General features: G+C 49.7%; 1 long non-coding RNA gene across 3 annotated transcripts in view; it reads right to left on the bottom strand.

The window, feature by feature from the left end:
* Positions 1 to 20,084, bottom strand: part of LOC147104285 (uncharacterized) — a 103,916-nt gene extending 83,832 nt beyond the window's left edge. For 2 of the 3 annotated variants that reach the window (XR_015072304.1, XR_015072305.1), the window contains exons 1-2: positions 19,531 to 19,676; positions 15,005 to 15,168 (exon numbers count right to left, since the gene is read on the bottom strand). This is a non-coding gene — a long non-coding RNA (uncharacterized LOC147104285). Of the gene's footprint in view, positions 1 to 15,004; positions 15,169 to 19,530; positions 19,677 to 19,981 lie in introns of those variants that run through there. The other variant, XR_015072306.1, reaches the window with a different exon arrangement.
* Positions 20,085 to 20,403: the final 319 nt, after the last annotated feature.

Below are 20,403 nucleotides of genomic sequence, written 5' to 3' on the forward strand. Positions count from 1 at the left end.
CTTTTTCAGTTGATTTACAGAAGTCCCTTGAGCAGGTTTAAGTACTGTGAATGATGCTGGGGATTGATCAGCAGACATGGGGAAGGTGTTTATTACCATCCCGGGGTGAGTGGCACTTTTACATTCTTGCAGTTGGAATCAACAGGTGATTGGCAGAGCTCCCTTCAAGACACTGGCTGGCCGTGCTGTGCGCACCGCTCTGATGAAGATCAGAATTATGTATTTGCGCATTTCAGAAAAAAACTTCCACATAATGTGGTGTTGTTTTTGTACCTGGCTCAAAAGTGTGAGCTCTGCAGCTGCTGTATTTGCTACTCTACGATTTCCTCGCAGTCTTTCTAACACATTCCCACACCCTGAGATTTAGCACAAGAACTGTGTAAGGTGATGCATTTTGGCAGAAGGACAGGGAGAGGCAATATACACTTAATGGCACAGCTTTAAAGAGTGTGCAGGGACAGAGGGACCTGGGAGTTAATGTGCATAGGTCCCTGAAGGTGGCAGGACATATTGACAGAGTGGTTAACAAGACATATGGGATCTTGGGCTTCATAAATAGAGGTATTGGGCAGGATTTTCATTGGGCCGTGGAGGCGGGATTGGAGGCATGTGGGGGGTTAAAATCCCAAAATCGGGGGGCACGAACCCATCCCGCCCCCAACCCGCCTCCATGCCAGTTTCAAAGGAGGCGGGTACCCGACCCGCACTGGGACCCTCCTCCCCGAGGCGGGAAGGGGATTAGTGCCAATTAATTGCCTGTTAACCAGTAGTTAACGGGCAGTTTTTAGCCTAATCCCTATTTTCATTGTTGAAATGTAGGATTCCCGACGGCTCCAAACCACGCCAAGTTAGCGAGGCGGGCCGTCGGGATGAAGGGCTTGGAGGGGTCGAGATGCCCGGTGTTCAGGTGAGTGATGGGTGCAGAGGTAAATGTGTTTGGTGTGTTTAAAGTGTTTGAAGAAGTTGTACTTACATTTACTTACCTTTACTGCCTTCCTTCCCTCAGGTCTCGGGAGTCCCTCATCTCACCGGCACAGAAAGCAGAATGGCCGCGATCTGTCAAAAGTTCCAGCATTCAGCTTTCTGTTCTGGGGAGATCTCTAAATCATCCCGAGAGGAAGGAACTAACTTGGAGTACAGATTGTCAGTGTTTGACAGCTTCAAACAGTTGTCAAACACTGATATTTCATCTGTCAAAAGGTCTTGACAGATGAAATATCCATCTGTGATGTCACATGTTGCTGGATGGCCCTTATTTGACCTGCTGAGTCCGCTGGGTGGGCTCAACAAGGTCAATCAAGCCAAAATCGCGTGGGTTGGCTAGAACTCGATGGAGGTGGGACTACAACCCCAAAAGTTGTAGTACCGCCTCCTACCCGACTCCTCAATGAAAATCCAGCCCATTAAGTACAAAAGTAGAGAAGTTATGCTGAACCTTTATAAAGTGTTGGTTAGGCCACAACTGGAGTATTGCATCTTGTTCTGGTCACCACACTTTAGGAAGGATGTGAAGGCCCTTGAGAGAGTGCAGAGGAGATGTATCAGAACGGTTCTGGGGATGGGGGATCTTAGCTACAAGGGCAGGTTGTAGAAGCTGGATTTGTTTTCATTAGAGCAAAGGAGGTTGAGGGGTGATTTGATAGAGGTGTACAAGATTATGACGGGTTTGGATAGGCTAGATGGGGAAAGGCTGTTCCCACTAGTTGATGGTACAAGGACTAGGGGACACAGATTTAAGGTTTTTGGCAAGAGATACAGGGAGGATGTGAGGAAAAACTTTTTTACACAGCGAGTGGTGATGGCCTGGAATTCGCTGCTGATGGAAGTGGTGGAAGCGGAGACACTCAGTGCTGGATTTTCTTTGAGGAGGCATGTAGGAGGCGGGACTACAACTTTCGGGGCTGTAGTCCCGCCTCCATCGAGTTGTGGCCAACCCATGCGATTTTCACTTGATTGACCTTGTTGAGCCCGCCCAGCGGGCTCAGCAGGCCAATTAAGGGCCACCCGGCAACAGGTGACATCACAGATTGACATTTCATCTGTCAAGAGATTTTGACAGATGAAATATCAGCGTTTGACAGCTGTTTGAAGCTGTCAAACACTGACAATCTGTACTCTAAGTTAATTCCTTCCTCTCAGGATGATTTAGAGATCTCTCCGGAACAGAAATCTGAATGCTGCAGATTTTGACAGATCGCGGCCATTCTGCTTACTGTGCCGGTGAGATGAGGGACTCCCGAGACCTGAAGGAAGGAAGGCTGTAAAGGTAAGTACATGTAAGTAAAACTTCTTTAAACACTTTACACAAACCAAACACACTTACCTCTGCACTCATGGTTAGTGGTTAGCACTGTTGCCTCACAGCGCCAGGGACCCGGGTTCAAATCCAGCCTCGGGTGACTGTCTGTGTGGAGTTTGCACATTCTCCCCGTGTTTGCATGGGTTTCCTCTGGGTGCTCCGGTTTCCTCCCACAGTCCAAAGATGTGCGGGTTAGGTTGATTGGCCATGATAAAAATTAAAAAAAATTAGCCCTTAGTGTTAGGGGGGATTAAATATGTGGGGTTACGGGGTTACGGGGATAGGGCTTGGGTGGGATGGCTGTCGGTGTAGGGACCGGGTGCTAGGGTTTGGATGATCAGCCATGATCTCGTTGAATGGCGGAGCAGGCTTGAAGGGCCTAATGGCCTACTCCTGCTCCTATCTTCTATGTTTCTATGGCGGGTTTGGAGACAAGACCAGCTCACTGACCTACATTGGCTCCCGGTTAAGCAAAGCCTCGATTGTTTTCAAATCCCTCCATGGCCTCGCCCCTCCCTATCTTTGTAATCTCCTCCAGCCCCACAACCCTCCAAGATAAAACTGCGTTCCTCTAATTCTGGCCTTTTGAGCATCCCCGATTTCAATCACTTCACCATTGGTGGCCGTGCCATCAGCTACCAGGGCCCTAAGCTCTGGAATTGCCTCTCTAAACCGCTCCGCCTCTCTACCTCTCTTCCCTCCTTTAAGACATTCCTTAAAAGCTTCCTCTTTGCCCAAGCTTTTGGTCATCTGCCCTAATATCGCCTTATGTGGCTCGGTGTCAAATGTTGTTTTATAACGCTCCTGTGAAGCGCCTTGGGACGTTTTGCTATGTTAAAGGCGCTATATAAATACAAGTTGTCATTGTTGTTGTTGTTGAACACCCTCTATAAAGAAATATTTCTTGACGTTTGTACTAAATCTTCCTTCACAATCCTGAACTGGTGTCCACTTGTCCTGTCACTCTGACACATCCAAAAGTTTTGCTTTGGCTTACTTTCTTCCTCTGGTTGGTATCTTGCATAGCTCAGAAAGCCCCCCTCCCTGCAAACCTCACAGAGTTATGGGACATCAACTGTGGGCACAATGCAATTTCAAGCTCTCCGATCAGGAGTCCAGTGCTGTTTTAATGGACCTCATGAGACAGAGACAAGGATCCTTATTCTTGTTGTCTATAAGGTGCCTAACTGTGATCTGATTGTTACAGCTGAAGATCACTGGAGGCTACCGGTGGTATATCATCATATACACACAAGAAGATGTAGGAAAAGGCCATTCTGCACTAAAAGTTAGTTCCAATATTTAGGTTAATTTGCAAGACCCAACGCATTGGGCTGGATTTTACCAGCCCTGAGGAGGCGGGTTTGGAGACAAGACTGCTGGGAAAATGGGAAAAATTGGGAGCGGGTCCCAACCCCGTTCCCAACCCACCTCCAAACCATCTTCCCGGGAGGCGGGTCCCCAAGTCGCGCAGTGACCCACCTCATAGCGGCGGGGAGGGGATTAGAGTCAATTAACTGCCTGTTAACAGGCAGTTAAGAGGCTTTTCCCCATTTTCAGCCTGCTGATGCGGGCTTCCCGACGGCAGGAAACCCCGCTAGGGTCAGCGAGGCCAGCTGTGGGTCTGCTGCAGTGTAAGTGTGCAAATGACAGCTGCAGAGGTAGTGTGATGGGTGCAATGGGACACAGGTAAGTATGACAGGTGAGAGAATGTAGTGAGAAATATTTTTATTCTGTTTATATGTATCTGCAGGTGACAAAATTTGATGTTTCTGTGAAGTCTCATCTGATCGGCAGAATTGACAGATGGCTTCTGCAATCTCACATGCATCTGCCATCTGTTATCTACTAAGGAGGGAGTCATTGGTGAGCCTGGATTCAAGGGCTCACCTTTGGACAGTGATTGTCAGTGTTTGACAGCACCTCAATGTTGTCAAACACTGTCAAATCATCTGTCAAAAAATTATGGGGCCTGTCACTTTAACAAAACCGGCAGATGAAGCGTCATGCACTGATGTCATCTGACACCGGCTTTCCCTTAATTGGCCGGCAAGCCCGCAGGGCGGTCTTAACAAGGCCAATCAAGGGAAAATAGCGTCAGGTCGTCAGACGTCGCTGGGGGTGGGCCTAGAACCCAGAAACCAGCATTCCCGCCTCCTCAGGTAAGATCCAGCCCTAAGTGTTGTTTAAGCCAATGGATGGGGTACCGATCAAATGGACTGCTTTGTCCTGGATCGTGACATCTTTTTTGAGTGTTGTTGGAGCTTCACCCATCGAGGCAAGTGGAGAGTATTCCATCACACTCCTGACTTGTACCTTGTAGGTGGTAGAGAGGTTTTTGGGAATGAGGAGGTGAGCTACTTGCCACAGAATACCTAGGGCAGGATTTTCATTCAGGAGTCGAGTTGGAGGCGGGACTACAACTTTCAGGGTTGTAGTCCCGCCTCCATCAAGATGCAGCCAATCCACGCGATTTTAACTTGATTGACCTTGTTGAGCCCGCCCAGCGGGCTCAGCAGGCCAATTAAGGGCCACCCGGCAACAGGTGACGTCACAGACTGAAATTTCATCTGGCAAGAGATTTTGACAGATGAAATATCAGCGTTTCACAGCTGTTTGAAGCTGTCAAACACTGACAGTCTTACTTCTAACCTGAGTCCTTCTCCACAGACTCAGTTAGAAATCTCTCCTGCACAGAAAGCTGCAGGCTGTCACTTTTGACAGTTCGCAGCCATTCTGCTTTCTGTGCCGGTGAGATGAGGGACTCCCCGAACCTAAAGGAAGGAAGGCTGAAAAATAAGTAAAGGTAATTTACACTTCTTTAATCACTTTAGACACACCAAACACACTTACCTATGCACTCATGCACACATCACTCACCTGAACACTGACATCTCGACCCCTCCAAGCCTTTCAACCCGACGGCCCGTCTCCTCTAACTTGGCGTGGTTTGGAGCCGTCGGGAATCCCACACTTCAAGCTTAAAAATAGGGATTAGGCTAAAAACTGCCTGTTAACTACCTGTTAACAGACAGTTAATTGGCACTAATCCCTTCCCGCCTCGGGTAGGCGGATCCCAGTGCGGGGCGGGTACCCGCCTCCTTTGAAACTGGCATGAAGGCGGGTTGGGTGCGGAATGGGGTCGGGACCCCCGGTTTCAGGATTTTAAACCCCCGCACGCCTCCAATCCCGACTCCATGGCACAATGAAAATTGAGCCCCTAGTCTCTGACCTGCTCTAGTAGCCACGGTATTTATGTGGATGGTCCGGTTTCAATTCTGGTCAATGGTGACCCCCAAGATGTTGATGGTGGGGGTCTCAGTGATGGTAACGTCATAAAATGTTATAGGGAGGTGGTTATGCTCTCTCTTGTTAGAGATGGTCATTGCCTGACACTTATGTGGCCTGAATGTTAATTGCCACTTATCACCCCAAGCCTGAATGTCATCCAGGTCTTGCTGCATGCGGTCACGGACTGCTTCACTGAGGAGTTGTGAACGTAGCTGAACAAACATCAGCAAACAGCCCATTTCTGACCTTATAATGGAGGGAAGGACATTGATGAAGCAGCTGAAGATAGCTGAGCCTAGGTCTAGCAACTCCTGCATCAATGTCCTGGGGCTGAGATGATTGGCCTCCAACAACTACTCCTTTGTACCAGGTATGACTCCAGCCAGTGGAGAGTTTCCCCCCTGATCCCCTTTGACTTGAATTTTACTGGGGCTCCTTGGTGCCACACTCAGTCAAATGCTGCTTTGCTGTCGAGGGCAGTCACTCTCACCTCACCTCTGGAATTCAGCTCTGTGTCCATGTTTGGACCAAGGCTACAATGAGGTCTGGGGCTGAGTGGTTTTGGCAGAACCCAAACTGAGCAATTTATTGGTGAGCAAGTGCTGCTTGATAGCACTGTTGATGACTTCGTCCATCACTTTGCTGATGATTGGGAGTAGCTGATAGGACGGCAATTGTATGGGTTAGATTTGTGGACAGTGCGTACCTAAGCATATTTCCGCATTGTCAGGTAGATGCCAGTGTTTTGGCTGTACAGGAACAGCTTAGCGAAGGGTGCGGCTAGCACAGGACTTCAGCATTACAGGCAGGCATGTCAGCAAACAGAATCATACATTCCTTTTGTATATGGTAAAATATATTTCCTCCATTTAATTTTATGCATAAATTATTACTTGATTTATTGTAGCAATCTCTTATAGTAATCAAAAACCTGTATGACTTTATCTGGGAAAGAGAGCACCAGAGAATACTGATAAGCATTGGGTTTGATGCCTATGGAGTTATAAACAGGAGCCTTGAGACAGCAGGGGAACACTTCTGAATTTCGCTGGTCTGAACAGCTCATGAATACTCGGTACAGGGACTTGAGGTGGATTGAAAGCAGGTAGAACTTGTAACACAATGACCAAGATTCTCCTCTGTGATCCCATCTAAAATTGGGCAAGATCATGATGGAAAATGATGGGAAGTTCATGCAGTGAGGCCTATTGCCACCTCACTGCCTACTGAGATTTCCTTCCCCCCCACCAACCCACCAGAACTGCTGCCGTCCACTTCTTCCCTGCATATGGTGGAAGTCATGGGAGAGCCTGGACGCAGCCCTATGCCTCTGTGCAGTGCTTGTCAGTGTTTGCAGCACCTCAATGCTGTAGAACACTGACAGCACAAATGTCAAAATAAATTTGGGCATGGTCTCTTTAAGAAAACCGGCTGATGACGCGTCATCAAATGACATCACCAGACCCGCTTCCTCTAATTGGCCGGGAAACACTTGGCAGGGCTTAACAAGCCCAATCTAGGGAAATTCATTTCACAGAGCGGGATGGAGCCAGCAGCGGGGTCGGGACCTGCCACCGACGTCACCCGCCACGGACCCGCCGAGGTCAGCAACATCCCGGCCAGCAACATCCCGGCCAGGGAGTTTTTTATGGCAGAAGCACAGAGACATGAACTAAATAAGAAGTTGTTCTTATCATAGGTAATTAGCCCACAAAATACATTGGCCTGGAGTTTCCACTCGATTGCGCTGGTTTTTTTCAGTGCAATTCTCCTGAAATCAGCCAACCCAGCACAATAGATTGAGGAATTCCAAGTGCAAATTACATTCAGTGGAAATCGAGTTTCCACGATCTTTTGCGCTGGTTTAACAAACATCGTGCTAAAAGCCGGTCGCGCCCACAAAACTGGCCACGCCCCCAGATTGAATTAAACACCAATGCGAGTTTCCGCTAATTGCGGAGGCTCTTAAAATTAAGCTTTCTTTTAGGTGCAAAGACATTTTTGGCACATTTTAAAAGCTATGAATTTTTTTTTTTGATTCGCTAAGCAACTGACTACTGTACCCCAATGTAACTAGCAAATGGTTCTATATAGTTTTTTAAAGTCATTTTCAGTCATTTAAAATTGGGTTACTCACGGGGAGAACTAGACGCTCCGGTTAAAAAGGGCTATTTTTTGTGATAAACCCATTTTCAGCTGTATTAATAAAACTACACCAGGTTACCGCTTTTAAATATATCAAGGAATATTTTTTAATGCAAATTTTTTTTTAAAATGATGTTTTAAAACACTGCCTAATTGCACTGGTGCATGGTGGATTTTACATATGCTGATATGTAAATGAGTTTGAGCAGAAGCTTGAGGGGGAAAAAAAACACTTCTTAAAAGTAGTGCAACTTTGAGTCCAATTTGCGCCCGGATCAATGATTGCGTCCAAAGCAGAGACTCTACCCCATTCTCTTTACACCTATGTTATACGTATATTGTATTTGTAGCATTTTCTTATTATTGTGTTTCATTTTACTACTTCATTGGTAATTAAAATGGTTAATTGGTTTAACCACTGGTCTGTGTGGCAATATCCACCATTTCAAAGAGAATTTTATAGTTTGCCACTAAGCTACATTACCTTTGGATTTCTGCAAGTGAGGTCATTGGGTAAGGGAAGATTTTAGAAAATGTATAGCTTCTGGATTGCAGGGACAAAGTCCCGCTTACAGGAACCACTGCCGGAACATTGAGAGAGAAGATGGTACTAAAACCCCCCCAAACTGTAACACTAATCAACACACGAGTATCCTTTTAGCAGATGTTGCCCTGGTTCTGACTGACAGTCTGTTAGAATCAATAGAAGATGTTTTACTGCTTTGTTATGCCCATGAGTTTGCAATCTTGAAGTGTCACTCTATAATCTTTTTATTCTGCTCCAGAAATTCCGTTTCGAAGTGGATTTCTTGCCAGTGTATTTGCTGGCCAGAACGATTGGACAGATCGTTAGTGTGTAGGTTATGCTAGCACAACTTTCTTCAATTGTCTATGGCTGCCTCCATCTTGCCCCAATCATACATCTTCTGACCTCAGAGGAGTGCAACGCCTCCTAAATGTAAAAATGGAGTGTCTCATTCTCTAGCTTTCCCAAACCAAGTCTCTCAAAGTTAGGCCTGACCCGCAGCGGAACACGAAGGTCAGACTGCTCTCATACAGAGTGGTAGTATGGTTTGAATTTGTGTAATACGAGAGACTCTATAGCAGAATAGGCGACAGGGACACAGAACAGGACAAGGCCATGAGCCCCGTCCTACCCATGTTTTTACCAAGGGAGAAGACTTCCTCTGTGCATTAGGTGTGGTCAAATTGTAAAGGTATTTAATAACACAGCAGCAATCTCCCCCCCTCTCCCCCAATCTCTTCCCTCTTCAAAAACACACCGATTTGATTCTTGCACCCAACAGCCTTCCTGGTAACTTATTCCACAGTTCTATTATTGGGTGAAAAAGTTTTGCCTGACTTCCCTTCTTACTCATAACCTTGTGAGCTTTAACTTTTGACCTTGGCATTTGAATAAACCATATTAACGAATGGATCTTTCAGATAAGCTGAGTTCCTCTGACCTGCCGTAGCCACCTGCAGGTAACTCAAATGCTTTTGCTGCATACTATCCTTTTCCAGTGAGAGACTCGACTGGGAATTTGTGGAGTTTCACAATCCTGATAAATCATAGGATAGACAGTAGCTGTGCATTTGATGTTCTATGGGGAATGGACAGAAACTGTCAGAACTAATGTTTCATGAAAGTTTTAAGAGGAATCAGAGGTTTTATTCCATTTCACTTTGTTTCTGTTCATCCTTTTGGGTGTGTAAATCTTTACCTCTTTCGCCACCTGTCTCTCCCTCTCTGTCCAAGTATCTCACTCTATCCCTGTATATGCTGATCTCTCTATACCCGCTCTGTGCACATCTCTCTGCACCTGTTTCTCTCTCTCTGCACATATTTCTCTCTCTCTCTGCACATAACTGTCTCTTGGCACATCTCTCTCTCTCTATCCCCCTATGCATTACTCCGCCTGTCTCTTCCTGAACGAGCCTCTGTAAACACATTTCTCTCTACATTTTTCTCTCTCTCTCTCTCTCTTGGCTGGATTTGAAACTGAGACCCTTGAAGGTGAACAAACATAGTGTGATAATATTCTTTGCCTCCCATTCTTCTTTTACTAAAGCATCCCAGTGGGAAACCAAAGATTAACCTTAATCCTGGTTTAATGTTGACTTTCCTCTGAAAACTCCCAGATGTGCGTTTAAAGGGTTAATCATCCCCTACAGTTCCGATAATGTCTATTTTATGAAAGGCTGTAACTGGATCATTATATCCAACTTTTACACATGTGGTCTGTAATGCAGTTGATTCCTCTTAAATCTATAACCTATTAACCATGGAATTCTAGACTGATTCAAAACATACTCTGTGTTCATACTGCAGACTGTGTCTGTCCTACAGCATTTTGAAATGCTGCATTAAACTCTACTGGGTGTTATTGCACACAGGAGTACAGTTGACTCCGCTGCAAGTATACCTTGCCTTTTGCCAGAGCGAGTCCGCCCTTCCTGATGAGGAGTAAAGCCTCCTTCTCTTTTGTTTAACTGAGAAAGGTAGGTTTGTCAATACCGTCAGGATTGAAAGGAGCAGCAGAGGCATCAAGGTAAATTGAGAAGTCGGGAGGGAATGGATGGGGAAAGGTGAGAGAGTGAAAAAGGGTCTGTGATTCGTTTCGGGACAGTGGAATGTCAAGATTATCGAAGAGACCTGGCGGTGGTCCCACCCCAGTTCCTGGTGGAGTGAGGCTCTCCTGCCTCCTACTGGAAGGTGTGTTGTGAACCTCCTGCTACAGGGTGAAATCCTGGAGGGTAACTTGTTAACCTACAGCTATCAGGTGATATCCCTGCCTTCTGTTGGAGGGTGAGCTCTGCACCTCCTCCTACCAAGGGAATTCCCTGCCTCCCAGTGGATGGACACTTCTCCACCTTCTGCTGAAATTGGTTTCACATCTGGTGGAGGTTGAGTTTCCCATTTGCTGCTCCAGTGACCCCCCCCCCGCCCCCCACCTCCTGCTGCAGGTCAAACCCTCTCTGGCTCCTGGTGGAAGATGAATCCCACGTCCTGGTTCTTGGTGGAGGGTGTGTTACCCTTCCTCCTGTTTGAGTGAGTCTCCTGGCACCTCTTAAAGAATGAGCTCAGCAACTCCAGTAGCTCCCCAGCTCCTGGCCTCTGCTGGAGTGAATGTTTTTCTTCTTGCTGGAGAGAGTCTCCCATCCCCTGATAGAGTGACTCCCTCAACTCTTGATTACCCATGCAGCTTAGAGCAGTCATTTTGTCATAAGCCAATGTTCCCTTACCCCATTCGTTTGTATGAAAGTTTAGTTCCCTTAATTCTTTTAGCACTCGGATAAATCACACTTGTCTTGGACAACTATACCCTGGAAAACACATGCAGATTTTTGCCCATTATAAAATGTAAATAACTAATAATAGTTTAAACACGTAATACTCTGGATCACCTGTGAATGAATTAGGTATGATTTGACAGTAATGTTAACAGAACTGAGGAATATTTCTCAGTGACCAATAGACCAGGATGAGACTCTGAGATGATCTCACAACTACTGCACTACAAGACTTGATAGGCCTGTGTGCATGGCATTGAATTATTAATATCAGTTCAGTACAGGTTAGATAGAGAGTAAAGCTCCCGCTAAACACTGTCCCATTAGGCACCCCTAGATCAAAGAAAGGAAGAAAGGCTTGCATTTATATAGCCCCATTCCATGACCACTGGACGTTCCAAAGCACTTTACAGCCAGTGAAGTACTTTTGAAGTGTAACCACATTTTTTTAATGTAGGAAATGCAGCAGCCAATTTGCACACAGCAAGCTCCCACAAACAGCAATGTGATAATGACCAGATAATCTGTTTTTGTTATATTGTTTGAGGGATAAATATTGGCCAGGACACCGGGGATAACTACCCTACTCTTCGAAATAGTGCCATGGGATCTTTTACATCCACTTGAGGCCTTGGTTTAACGTCTCATCCAAAAGACGGCACCTCCGACAGTGCAGCACTCCCTTAGCACTGCACTGGAGTGTCAGCCTAGATTTATGCAGCACAAATTAAATGCAAATCTCCCTCTACTCTGCCTTATTAATAAGCATCAGTCCAAACCCCAGAAGAATGCCCCCTATTGCACCAGTGTGACATTTTATTCCATTTCCCAAACCAGCCATCCTGTCATCTCTCTGAGTGAGATTGCCAATTAGCACTGCATTGGAGTAGTTTTTTGAACTGGCTTCACCTGCCCAAATCTATTTCATGTAGGACTGTTACAGCCAGCAGGCAGAGGGGGCGCTCATTCCATCAGTCTGAGCCAGACCCAGGTCCCAGATGTGAAAGACAAGTGTCTGACTCATTACACCACCCAGTGTTCCACGGTGACAATATTAATTCCAGTTTGAGTGCACTGTTTTACTCCCTTCCCCAGGTACCCTAATCTGTGAAACTCGGGTAAGTGTCAATTGGAACTTGACTCTCCTAGTCACGATTCTGGTGTTCTTGTGTTGTAACAGCTTCATATGTTTTGGAAACACTAAATACAAATAGATAACCATATTGCGATGCCAGGGAATAAACTGGAACAATCCTGTAACTGTTTCTCTTTGAAATAATTCTTCTGTGGTTTACAACGAATGCATGAATTACAACAGTTATACATTCCTTTCTGGTGCAAAACACAAAAGGAACAGTGGCCCAACCATGGCTAACAAAAGAAATTAAGGACAGTATTAGATCCAAAGAGGAGTCATATAAAGTTGCCAGAAAAAGTAGCAAGCCTGAGGATTGGGAGCAGTTTAGTGTTCAGCAAAAAAGGACCAAGGGATTGATTAAGAGGGGAAAAATAGAATATGAGAGTAAACTTGCAAGGAACATAAAAGCGGATTGTAAAAGCTTCTACAAGTATGTAAAAAGAAAAAGATTAGTGAAGACAAATGCATGTCCCTTACAGTCAGAAACGTGAGAATTTATAATGGGGAACAAGGAAATGGTAGAGCAATTAAACAAATACTTTGGTTCTGTCTTCACGGAAAAGAACACAAATAACTTCCCAGAAATGCTAGGGAACCAAGGGTCTAGTGAGAAGGAAGAAATAAAGGAAATTAGTATTAGTAAAAAAATAGTGCTGGAGAAATTAATGGGACTGAAAGCCAATAAATCCACAGGGCCTAATAATCTGCATCCCAGAGTACTAAAAGAGGTAGCCATGGAAATAGTGGATGCATTGGTTGTCATCTTCCAAAATTCTATAGATTATGGAACAGTTCCTGCAGATTCGAGGGTGGCAAATGTAACCCCACTATTTAAAAAAGGAGGGAGAGAGAAAACAGGGAACTCCAGATCGGTTAGCCTAACATCAGTAGTAAGGAAAATGCTAGAGTCTATTATAAAGGATGCGATAACAGGACACTTAGAAAATATCAATGGGATTAGACAAAGTCAACATGGATTTATGAAAGGGAAAACATGTTTGACAAACTTACTGGAGTTTTTTGAGGATGTAACTGGTAGAATAGATAAGGGAGAACCAGTGGATGTGGTGTATTTGGATTTTCAGAAGGCCTTTGATAAAGTCCCACATATGAGGCTAGTGTGCAAAATTAAAGCACATGGGATTGGGGGTAATATATTGGCATGAATTGAAAATTGTTTAACAGACAGGAAACAGAGAGTAGGAATAAATGGAATTTTTCGGGGTGGCAGGCGGTGACTAGTGGGGTACCACAGGGATCAGTGCTTGGGCCCCAGCTATTCACAATATAAATCAATGATTTGGATGAGGGAATCAAGTGTAATATTTCCAAGTTTGCTGATGACACGAAACTAGGTGAAATTGTGAGTTGTGAGGAGGATGCAAAGAGGCTTCAAGGCGATTTAGACAAGTTGAGTGAGTAGGTAAATACATGGTGGATGCAGTATAACGTGGTTAAATGTGAAATTATCCACTTCGGTAGGAAAAACAGCAAGGCAGAGTATTATTTGAATGGTGATAGATTGGGAAATGTTGATGTACGAAGGGACCTGGGTGTTCTTGTACACCAGTCACTGAAAGCAAACATGCAGGTGCAGCAAGCAGTTAGGAAGGCAAATGGTATGTTGGCCTTCATTGCAAGAGGATTTGAGTACAGGAGCAAGGATGTCTTACTACAGTTATACAGGGCCTAGGTGAGACCACACCTGGAGTACTGTGTGCAGTTTTGGTCTCCTTCCCTAAGAAAGGATATATTTGCCATAGGGGGAGTGCAGCAAAGGTTCACCAGACTGATTCCTGGGATGGCAGGATTGTCGTATGAGGAGAGATTGGGTCGACTAGGCCTGTATTCACTAGAGTTTAGAAGAATGAGAGGGGATCTCATTGAAACATATAAACTTCTGACAGGGCTAGACAGACTGGATGCAGGGAGGATGTTTCCCCTGGCTGGGGGGGTCTAGAACGAGGGGTCACAGTCTCAGGATACGGGATAGGACATTTATGACTGAGATGAGGAGAAATTTCTTCACTCAGAGGGTGGTGAACCTGTGGAATTCTCTACCACAGAAGGCTGTGGAGGCCAAGTCACTAAATATATTTAAGAAGAAGATAGATAGATTTCTAGACACAAAAGGCATCAAGGGGTATGGGGAGAGAGCGGGAATATGGTATTGAGATAGAGGATCAGCCATGATCATATTGAATGGCGGAGCAGGCTCGAAGGGCCGAATGGCCGACTCCTGCGCCTATTTTTCTATGTTTCTATATCTATATTTCTACAAATTGAGCACTGCCATTGGCTGTTCATTGCTGTAAAAGCATAAGAAAGCATGAACTGATAAAAGGCCATTCACCCCATTAAATTCAGTCCTATCACAGTTGTGTACAATCTACCTACGCATCTAATCACCAAGATCACAAAGGGTAGCAGCGATAAGGAAGGCCATACAGCTCATCCAGCTCATCCTTTCCACAGTTACATACAGACCCCTCATCGTAACATTCAACTGCCTTCAGAGTTTTGTCTCTACAGGTATTAATAACTCTTTGGGGTAGATCTTGACTTTGTGCGTTGGTGTAAAATGGGTGATAGTGAATCGGCTGCCCGATTTACGTAAATAAAAATAGGGAGAGATATAAAACGGGCTGCTGACTCGCTATCACCCACTTTACACTACTACACAAAGTCACGATCTATCCCTTTGTGTGAAGAAGTGCTTCCCAGCATAAGTCCTAAACCTACCATTTACCAGTCGGTACCTATATCCCCTCATGCTGCAGTCATGGTTTAACATGCTCAGGATTAGACATTTCTATTCCAATTAATATTTTACATACCTCCATGAGACTGTTCGCAAGGGAAGTTGTATCTGCTTCCCAAAGGAAATCAACCAAGACTCTAGAATATTCCTCCATCCTCACATCTCCTCTATTCAACCTGGCCTTTAGTCCTCCGCAGGCACATCGCATCCTGGCTCCAGCAGCACATGGAGCCCTGTGCCCTATGGGTTATTTCATCGCCTTAGTTTAGACTGATCATTATAAACTTCAATCCAATTACCAACCAGGTATTTGTCTAGCACTTTTTGAAATGCTGATTGACTCATCTTTATATATGCTAGGAGCTTATTTCACACATTATCCTATACTCAGAGAAATCTTCTTCTAGGTCTAGAAATTACATTAATGTACAAACACTTAACGGGTTTATAGGATATTCCTCTGCTGTTGTAACTGAATGTAACAAACAGTAATGTCCAGGCTCAAATCTCCAGTCTTGCCAACACATCTGCCTCACCCACAAACCTGCCTCACCCACACACCCACCTCACCCACACACCCACCTCACCCACAAACCGGCCTCACCCACACACCCGCCTCCCCCACACACCCGCCCCCCCCACACACCTGCCTCACCCACACACCCACCTCACCCACACACCCACCTCACCCACACACCCGCCTCACCCACACACCCGCCTCCCCCACACACCCGCCTCCCCCACACACCCGCCTCCCCCACACACCCGCCTCCCCCACACACCCGCCTCCCCCACACACCCGCCTCCCCCACACACCTGCCTCACCCACACCTCCCTCACCCACACACCCGCCTCCCCCACACACCTGCCTCACCCACAAACCTGCCTCACCCACACACCCACCTCACCCACACCTCCCTCACCCACACACCCACCTCACCCACACCTCCCTCACCCACACACCCGCCTCACCCACACCTCCCTCACCCACACACCCGCCTCCCCCACACACCTGCCTCACCCACAAACCTGCCTCACCCACACACCCACCTCACCCACACACCCACCTCACCCACACCTCCCTCACCCACACACCCACCTCACCCACACACCCACCTCACCCACACCTCCCTCACCCACACACCCGCCTCACTCACACCTCCCTCACCCACACACCCGCCTCCCCCACACACCCGCCTCCCCCACACACCCGCCTCCCCCACACACCCGCCTCCCCCACACACCTGCCTCACCCACACACCGCCCTCACCCACACACCCGCCTCCCCCACACACCTGCCTCACCCACACCTCCCTCACCCACAAACCTGCCTCACCCACACACCCACCTCACCCACACCTCCCTCACCCACACACCCGCCTCCCCCACACACCCGCCTCCCCCACACACCCGCCTCCCCCACACACCCGCCTCCCCCACACACCCGCCTCCCCCACACACCTGCCTCACCCACACACCTCCCTCACCCACACACCCGCCTCACCCACACCTCCCTCACCCACAAACCTGCCTCACCCACACACCCACCTCACCCACACACCCACCTCACCCACACCTCCCTCACCCACACACCCACCTCACCCACACACCCACCTCACCCACACCTCCCTCACCCAAACACCCGCCTCACCCACACCTCCCTCACCCACACACCTGCCTCCCCCACACACCCGCCTCCCCCACACACCCGCCTCCCCCACACACCCGCCTCCCCCACACACCTGCCTCACCCACTCACCGCCCTCACCCACACACCCGCCTCCCCCACACACCTGCCTCACCCACACCTCCCTCACCCACAAACCTGCCTCACCCACACACCCACCTCACCCACACCTCCCTCACCCACACACCCGCCTCCCCACACACCCGCCTCCCCCACACACCCGCCTCCCCCACACACCCGCCTCCCCCACACACCTGCCTCACCCACACACCTCCCTCACCCACACACCCGCCTCACCCACACCTCCCTCACCCACAAACCTGCCTCACCCACACACCCACCTCACCCACACACCCACCTCACCCACACCTCCCTCAGCCACACACCCGCCTCCCCCACACACCCACCTCCCCCACACACCCGCCTCCCCCACACACCTGCCTCACCCACACACCTCCCTCACCCACACACCCGCCTCACCCACACCTCCCTCACCCACACACCCACCTCATCCACACACCTCCCTCACCCACACACCCACCTCACCCACACACCCACCTCCCCCACACACCCGCCTCCCCCACACACCCGCCTCCCCCACACACCTGCCTCACCCACACACCTCCCTCACCCACACACCCGCCTCACCCACACCTCCCTCACCCACACACCCACCTCATCCACACACCTCCCTCACCCACACACCCGCCTCCCCCACACACCCGCCTCACCCACACACCCGCCTCACCCACACACCCGCCTCACCCACACACCCGCCTCACCCACACACCCACCTCACCCACACCTCCCTCACCCACACACCCGCCTCCCCCACACACCCGCCTCCCCCACACACCTGCCTCACCCACACACCTCCCTCACCCACACACCCGCCTCACCCACACACCTCCCTCACCCACACACCCACCTCATCCACACACCCACCTCACCCACGCACCCGCCTCACCCACACACCTCCCTCACCCACACACCCACCTCACCCACACACCCGCCTCACCCACACACCTCCCTCACCCACACACCCGCCTCACCCACACACCCGCCTCACCCACACACCTCCCTCATCCACACACCCACCTCACCCACACACCCGCCTCACCCACACACCTCCCTCACCCACACACCCACCTCACCCACACCTCCCTCACCCACACACCCACCTCACCCACACCTCCCTCACCCACACACCTCCCTCACCCACACACCCACCTCACCCACACACCCGCCTCACCCACACACCTCCCTCACCCACACACCCACCTCACCCACACCTCCCTCACCCACACACCTCCCTCACCCACACACCCACCTCACCCACACACCCGCCTCACCCACACCTCCCTCACCCACTCACCCGCCTCACCCACACACCTGCCTCACCCACACACCCACCTCATCCACACACCTCCCTCACCCACACACCCACCTCACCCACACCTCCCTCACCCACACACCCACCTCACCCACACACCCGCCTCACCCACAGCTCCCTCACCCACACACCCACCTCACCCACACACCCGCCTCACCCACACACCCACCTCACCCACACACCCGCCTCACCCACACACCTCCCTCACCCACACACCCGCCTCACCCACACACCTCCCTCACCCATACACCCGCCTCACCCACACACCTCCCTCACCCACACCCCCCCCTCACCCACACACCCGCCTCACCCACACACCTCCCTCACCCACACACCCGCCTCACCCACACACCCGCCTCCCCCACACACCCGCCTCACCCACACACCCGCCTCACCCACACACCCGCCTCACCCACACACCTGCCTCACCCACACACCCGCCTCACCCACACACCTGCCTCATCCACACACCCGCCTCACCCACACACACCTCCCTCACCCACACACCTCCCTCACCCACACACCCGCCTCACCCACACACCCGCCTCATCCACACCTCCCTCACCCACACACCCGCCTCACCCACACCTCCCTCACCCACACACCCGCCTCACCCACACACCCGCCTCACCCACACACCCGCCTCCCCCACACACCCGCCTCACCCACACCTCCCTCACCCACACACCCGCCTCACCCACACACCTCCCTCACCTCCCTCACCCACACACCCGCCTCACCCACACCTCCCTCACCCACACACCCGCCTCACCCACACACCCGCCTCACCCACACACCCGCCTCCCCCACACACCCGCCTCACCCACACCTCCCTCACCCACACACCCGCCTCACCCACACACCTCCCTCACCCACACACCCACACACCCGCCTCACCCACACACCCGCCTCACCCACACACCCGCCTCACCCACACCTCCCTCACCCACACCTCCCTCACCCACACACCCGCCTCACCCACACACCCACCTCACCCACACCTCCCTCACCCACACACCCACACACCCGCCTCACCCACACACCCGCCTCACCCACACACCCGCCTCACCCACACCTCCCTCACCCACACACCCGCCTTACCCACACACCCGCCTCACCCACACACCCGCCTCACCCACACACCCACCTCACCCACACCTCCCTCACCCACACACCCGCCTCACCCACACCTCCCTCACCCACACACCCGCCTCACCCACACCTCCCTCACTCACACACCCGCCTCACCCACACACCTGCCTCACCCACACACCCACCTCACCCACACCTCCCTCACCCACACCTCCCTCACCCACACCTCCCTCACCCACACACCCGCCTCACCCACACCTCCCTCACCCACACACCCGCCTTACCCACACACCCGCCTTACCCACACACCCGCCTTACCCACACAACCGCCTCACCCACTTCCCTCTCTTTCTTTCTCTTCCCATCACTCCTGTTTCTTTCTTCTTCTCAACTGTTTCCTTCTCCTCCACCTTTGTTTCTCTTCTCCTACTTTTTGCTTTTCTCTTTTCTCCTCTTTCTGAACCGATTCTTTGTTTTGCCTCTGCGACAGTTTTCTGGGGCTGAAGGGCTGTTCAGTCTGGCTTCCTTGGCCTCACTTCATTCTTTCTACATTCTGTAACCGGGCATTCAGGGCTCTCTGCCAGGGATTTTTTCTCCCCCCCCCCCCCCCCGCCTCTGTGGCTTCCTGCACCTTCACTGTACTCAGAGCTGAAGGTCTCTGGCACTCGGGAATCTCTGCTTTACTTCCTTCACGCGGGGCTCTCCCAAGCATTATTTCCTGCTGTGTTCCTGTCCCAGTTCTGCTTTTGTTACACTCGCTTTCTACGCCTCTCCTCTGCACTCATTCTGGTGTTTCTCCCCGCACTCTCCTGCACTCTCTTTGCCATTATTTTTTTCCCCTTTCAACTGTTGCCCCTTGTATTGTATTTATTTTCCTGTACCGACTATCCCGCTCTTAATTTCCTGAGCTCCAACACACAGTCAGCTGATTTCACTGCGCTCAGCTTTCCTCCAGTATTCACAGATCCTGTTTCTTTCTCTTGCTGGCTTTTTTCCTGTATTGAAAGACACGCACGGTGGCAGCTGTGTATAAGTAGCATTAGAATATAAGAACTGGAATGGCGTACTGCCTCACTTTAATCCCTGTGATGAATGTTTCTCAGATATTTCCCGACCAGCCTGAATAGTGGTTGTGCCAATGAACAATGATTTGTATGAGCGAGGAAGATTTCCTCTGTCTGCTAGGATCTCTATAAGCGTGTTTACGATTTTGCTATACTTAACACGCACAGCAAGTCTTCCTCGAGGTTAGAATAATTCCTTTAACTTACAGTCAAATATGCTTGAGATGTACCCTACTATT

Source organism: Somniosus microcephalus, chromosome 19, assembly GCF_052327205.1.
Source record: "Somniosus microcephalus isolate GS21.2 chromosome 19, FLI_Smic_1.0, whole genome shotgun sequence".
Lineage (NCBI taxonomy): Eukaryota > Metazoa > Chordata > Chondrichthyes > Squaliformes > Somniosidae > Somniosus > Somniosus microcephalus.